Here is a 6,273-nt window from a genome sequence, read left to right as displayed (position 1 = left end):
AGAGCGCGGAGGCCTTGGAGCTCCTGAGGGTGGCACCGCTCTTCCTCCAGCCCTTCCTGTCACGGCTCTTCGGGGAGTCAAAGAGTGGAGCATGAGCGAGAGCCTAAGGGGGGCTTCCCGCACGGAGTGCTGCGAGAGCCGCTTCCGAGGGGACTGGAAGGGCTGCTGGAGAGGCCCGGGCCTTCAGCCACTGCTGCCGGCTCAGGGGGGGGCTCTCAGCCCGCCAAGCGGCGCCTCGGTTTGTGCCCAGCTCCTCTACGCTTGAGGTGAATCGGCGTGTAGTCAGGAGTGGGCTGAGCTGACTGAGGTTCGGTCTCCCCGCGCCCTTCACACTTGTTGTGAAGGATGTAAGGAAATAATAGAGGCTTGAGCAGCCTGGATGTTTTTGATGCTGTGGCAGATTTTCAGGCACAGTTTCAGCCACAAAGGATTTCGTAACAGCTCGGTTAAAATGGAATTAAAACCCACCGGAGGTTTTAAATTCTCCAGCTCTGGAGATTCGTCTTGGAAATTGTGTGGTTAAGTGAGTAATGCGTGAAACACCACTCTGTCTAGGATGTCTGGATTTGTTGGCGCCCACCTTTTAGCTGCTTTCCTGGCTTGTAATGAAGCCTAGGGAGTGTCTGCTGGGGAATAACAAACTTCACAGCAGGTGTTTGCAGATAGTCAGCAATGTTTTTGGGTACTGGAGTGACCCTGAGTTCTGGAAAAAAACATGGGAGTTTAAAAAGTTCACCGTGGCTTCAAAATGCATTGTCAAAGGTTTTGATGCAGGAAATTAAAAAAACCCAAAAAAACAACAACAAACAAAAAAACCCAGCCTCAGACTGTCATGACTCGTAAATAATTACATTAAAAGCAGGTAGATGTTCCAACTGCTAACCTGTGAGCCCAGATGAGAATTACCCATCAAATAAGCACTGGCTTGTATTAAAATAGAAAAGCAAACATGTTCATACTTTTAATTTATTTAGTATTATTTTATGCTTTGTGATATATTCTCTTGAAATCATTACATATGTTTGAATATATTAACATATAAATGAAAACTGACCTGTGGAGTGTTTGACAGCCTCTTTAATCTGTGTCCTCAAAACCAGTGTCACTTAGTGTTTTCCATCCATAATCCTCACCTTGTTTGAAAAAACAGGGCAGGTGTCATTGTTGTACTGCAGAAAGAGAATAAATACGCTGTCTCTTTGTGAAGTGTTTTGTAGCTGTGAGGAACTGAATCGCTGTAGTTGGGTGTTCTGTATTTGGGAGGTTTGTTACAATCCTCTTTTCACGGCTGTCATGCTGCCTTCTCGCTGTTTCTCTGCTGTTGACATTCTGTGTGCGCTCACAGGATTTGAATCAGCACAGAGCCAGCAGTGAGAACTAAAAATTGCAAGTGTAACAGTTCATCTGGTAGTGCTGGGAATGCTGTTTGATCAGTGACACCTTCCATTTTGTGACAGGAATTATTACTGAAATAGAGAGCAAATTCGGTAGCTAAGTCATTTTCTGTGTCTTCTTGCTGCACCTGGGTTCCCCTCCTGCTACTGCTTTCCCCTTTGGCTGACAGAAGGTGATGTGGAAGATGTGACATGTGATAGCTCCGTGTTTGATGCTCCTTTTGCCATCTTCCCTTGCATTTGTGCTTCATTCCTGCCCAGGAAGCTGATGTACCTCTGCACTGCACCATGCTGTGACTTGCAGGCTCAGCACAGATAATAATATGCAACTAAGCAGACGATTTGTATCCCTCAGCTTTTGTGGCAGATAAGCTAATAATGGCCACTAAATATAATGCCATGTCTGATTCTAAGCTGTACTTCTTTTGACTTTCTGCAGCTAGTAAAATATTTTCATTTTATTATTATGGATGGCCCCTAGTATCAGACTGAAGTATGCAAACCTGATGCCTTTTTGCTTCTTTTAGCTTCTGTGTCACTTGTCCCTTGCAAACATAGTTCTGTAAGGCTGGAATGACCAGCTCTGGATGGGAAACTTAATACTCGTCAGGAGCAGAGTACCAAGAAACATTTCAGCTGTTAAATCTGGAGCAGACTCAGTGGAAACCACAGAAAAAAGCAGCAACATTTTAGGCCTCGGGAGGCTTTGATCCAGTTTTAAAGATGTGTCATACTTGGCACTTTAGGGGAAGTGCTTGGATTTGCCTCCTACATCTAGGTTGTTTTATGCAAAAATTGTGAAAACATGCTGATGCATAGCATTTGTAGTCCTCTGCAAATGCATTGCCATAGTTTTTATGCTTGAGATTGTTGCTGTGTAAAATGTTAGATGCAAAAAAACCCCAAAACAAAACCAAACAAAGCAAGGTCAGCACTCCTGTTTTGTCTTTTGCTTTCTCAAATTCAGTGATCCTCAATACTTCCACAGGGGGCATTTGGCTGAAGAATGGCTCACAGGCATGGACTGGCAGAAGTAACGTTTGGGATGCAAGGAGTATATCCAGAATGCCACATTGCTGTGACGGGATCAAGAACTCAGCAGACAGCTTTCTGCTCCACTGCGTGTCTCTAGCTTCTGTGTCCAACCTTTAGCAAAACACAGGGCTCTGGATGCTTCTGCTCAGGTACAGATCTGCTCAAAGGACTTTGTCTCTTTCCTCCTACACGTTATCAGTGCCTGTCCACCTCTCCTCTCTGTCCTGTAGCACTGATGATTCTTGACATGTTGCTTGTCCCTCCACATCTTCATGCATTTTATAAGGATTGAGGAATGAAGTGCTACTGCATGTAGTGATGTAGTGATGCAGCAGCCACTCCTCATGTGAGATAATCAAAAAAAAGGAAAGCAGAAATGAGTCTCTCTTTGGTGGTGCCCAGTAAGAGGACAAAGAATAGTGGGTATAAGCTGGAATACACGAAGTTCCCCCTCAACATGAGGAGAAACTTCTTTGCTGTGAGGGTGAAGGAGCACTGGAACAGGCAGCACAGAGAGGTTGTGCAGCCTCCTTCTCTGAAGACTTTCAAAACCTGCTTGGATGTGTGGCCTGCCCTGGGTGATGCTGCTTTGGCAGGGGGGTTGGACCACATGATCTCTACAGGTTCCTGCCAGCCCCTAAAATTTTATGTTCTGTGAGTTGTGGGAGAAAACAGTTAGGAGCAGATTTCTATTTCCAGTCACCCAGTGTTTTGGTTTTCTTTTTCATCTTTGTACCTAATTATCTCTGTTCTGCAACATGGAGGCGACAGCACTGTGAACTACTTTGACATTTGCAGAGCACAAGCAGAATAACTCTTAGGCAGACACCTACTTAAGGAAATCTGAAGGGGTGCCCTCAGGTGCAGAGCAGGTTGCTCAAGGATTCTGGTGAAGTCCTTGCCACAGCATGGGCTTTTTTAGGAGCTTAACTTTGCTATCAGCTTTGGGGTGCTACGAGTTTGCTGCAATTTCAGAACTCTGCAGCCAGAAAGGAGAAGTGTTGTCATGCCCTCTTCTTTACCAGTAGTTACATCTCAAAGCAGGCAGTGGTGGCAACAGTGCATGGTGTTGAAGTATTGAATTTTTCACAATGCCAGCTTGAAGTCATCTTAAAAATAATCTTTTAACTGTAGAATCAGTATAATAATGCTTGTGCTAAAATGTGAATAGCAGAATGATAAATTAGAGTATCAGCTCCTAGCTGGTGCAGTACGCCGGTACTCTGTGTGAAATCTGAAGTGAAGCATGGGCTAGCATAGGACTGGCACCCTCTGCTTACCCCAGTGGTGCAGCAGTGTGTTCAAGCTGTGGTGCAGAAGAACTTAGGCCTAGCTGAGGAGGAGGATGAAGTGCACAAATGATTTGATGGTACAGCTAATCTGACCTGGTGACTGCCTGCTGCTGAGGGGGGTGGCTGTGCTTGCCCTGACTAGTCTCTCCCCCCTTCCCATCCAGTGCTGCTGCTGGTACGTGTCTGACTCTGCAGTCACCTGATGTGGAGAGGTGAGCAGCAGGAAAGTTTTCCTGAATTTTGCAGGGCTAATTTTCTGCTGATTTTGCTTCCTGATCTGTCTCCTGAGACATCAGACAGATGTTGGTGCTAATGCATGACAGGGTGATGGGAATGCCTAGCAAGTGAGGGGAACTAGAAATGTCCTCTTATGCAGCAGCTGGCTGTTAGATTGTATTATCTGTACCCTCTGACTGCATCCTCTGTCTTGATAACAGCAAATACCACAAATCCCTTCATGGGAATGTAGGTGTGATAGATACTGTGATAGGAGATAATAAAATCTCTTTTCTGTATTTGGTTTTCGTAGGAAAACCAGTTGGAAATATGTTAATGTTTATTTAACATAGAGACTGCTAGAGTAGAGGATAAGCAAAAGATAAATCAGTTTATGAACTTCAGGCCTGACAAATACTTGTGCAAACCTTTAGCCTCACATGTTCCCAATTTCCCCTCTCATGTGGTAAAGATGTGGTTACTGCTCAGGTAGTGTTCAGGCTGGCAGGGCATGCAGGAAGGACTCTGCAGCTAAGTAGATAGCTAGCAGCAATCTGTGTAAAAGTAGATTTCTTCACAAGAAGCTGTAACACTTAATATGAAAGCAGTTTGTTTTATAAAGGCCAGTTGTGCTGCATTTGACTTCTGCTGAGCTACTGACAAAAAAAATCTTTCCAGTGGCTTTTGGTCTTTGCTAAGGATAGAGAGAAAAGCCGATGGAAATTTATTATTTATGCTTAGATGCTTTCTCCTTTTCCCGCTGCTTCCCCATACTGGAATTCCTTGATTATTTCACAAGAAACAATTTCAGTTCCAATGAATAATCATCTCGGTAGGAATCTAATCTGTATGAAATATGCTGGATCATTTCCCTACAACCCAAGTTTTGTTGGAATGAGAGCTTGGAATGGCAGCTAAGAAACTTTAAAAAATTCTTCCTCTCACATCACACTGTGATTGTAGACTTGTAATTTCACCATGTTTTTCTCTGTCAGTGGCATGAAGAACAGTTTCACAGTGGGATAGCCAGCAGTGTCTATATAACTGGAGCATCACTAGGAAACAGCGGAGATATCTGATGTCAGATTGTATATTTTTATGCTGTAGGACTTGTTGGAGTATTTATTTGAGTATTTATTTATTTCAGTATTTATTTGAGGCTGCTGTCTGTAACTACAGCCCATGAGACTGAGAGAAAACCCAAAAACCTATAAGAGGGCTGCTATGAAGAAATACATAAATTTTAAGTTCCCTCTTTTTTCTCAAATCATAGAGAAATGGCTCTCTGTTATGTGTCATGAATGAGGAAGAACTGTTTCACTGATTTCAAAAAGTGACTCATCTAAGCTGTCAAATGTCTTGTGCCACCATTTGTGTGTGTTTTATCTCATCATCAGTAGTCTTGATGGAGTCTTAGCTTCGTAAGTTGCACTGATACATAAGAAAATATTATCTCTACTCAGGAGCCTACATTGTGAGGAAAGTAAGTGACTCTGCCCTCATGTGCCTTTTTTGTTTGATGGGCAATCTCTTACTCCAGTTATTTTTTGATCAAAATCCTGCAGGCAGTACATGCCAAGTGGCTGTTTTGCAGAGATCATATGAGGGACTGTTTGTCAAGTAACTGTATCAACAAAAATTTTCCAGGCAGGGCTGGAGGAATATGCAAGGAAAGACATGACAACACTTGTGTGCTTGTTCCAGTTACCCACTGGTGGATCAACTATAGTGGTCTTGGTGTATATTTGATTTATTCAGACATTAAACACTAAGTGTCTTTGTTAGGTAATGTTTTCATTAAAGATCAAAATATCTACAGAATACCTCATATACGCTGTATGCCATTATGTTCTCCAATATATTCTATTTCTCTGTAATCTTTGAGTCCCCTTAATGAGCTATGCTGTCACCCTGATTAGCTGTCAGTATTGTGAAGTCCTAATCCAGTTTACACATGTATGGTTAGCTTTGTTCCTGTGCAGGGACTTGCTCAGGAAAGGCAGCCATTTACCTAAAGTTGTGTGTGGTAGGAGGGGAAGTTCATTATGTTTGAAAGCCCAGGATCCACCTCGGCACTTTATGTGACTATATAGGCAGTGCCATACAAAGTAATATTGGTATTCAAAATAGTAGAGGAACTCAGAAGTGAAAGATGGCAAATCTCTTTCATCATGTCCTGGTTTGGGCCAGGATAAAGGTGATTTTCTGTCTTGTACTTTTGCTTTCAGCTAACTCTCTTGTAAGTAGCTGCACTCACTGAAATAAACAGCAAGTTTCTCAGACAGTGGCTGCTTCTGGGACTGATAACACTCGATGTTTATAGTTACTGCTGGAGA

The sequence above is a fragment of the Heliangelus exortis genome, chromosome 2 (genome assembly GCF_036169615.1).
Source record: "Heliangelus exortis chromosome 2, bHelExo1.hap1, whole genome shotgun sequence".
NCBI lineage: Eukaryota > Metazoa > Chordata > Aves > Apodiformes > Trochilidae > Heliangelus > Heliangelus exortis.
This window is presented reverse-complemented; position numbering follows the sequence as displayed.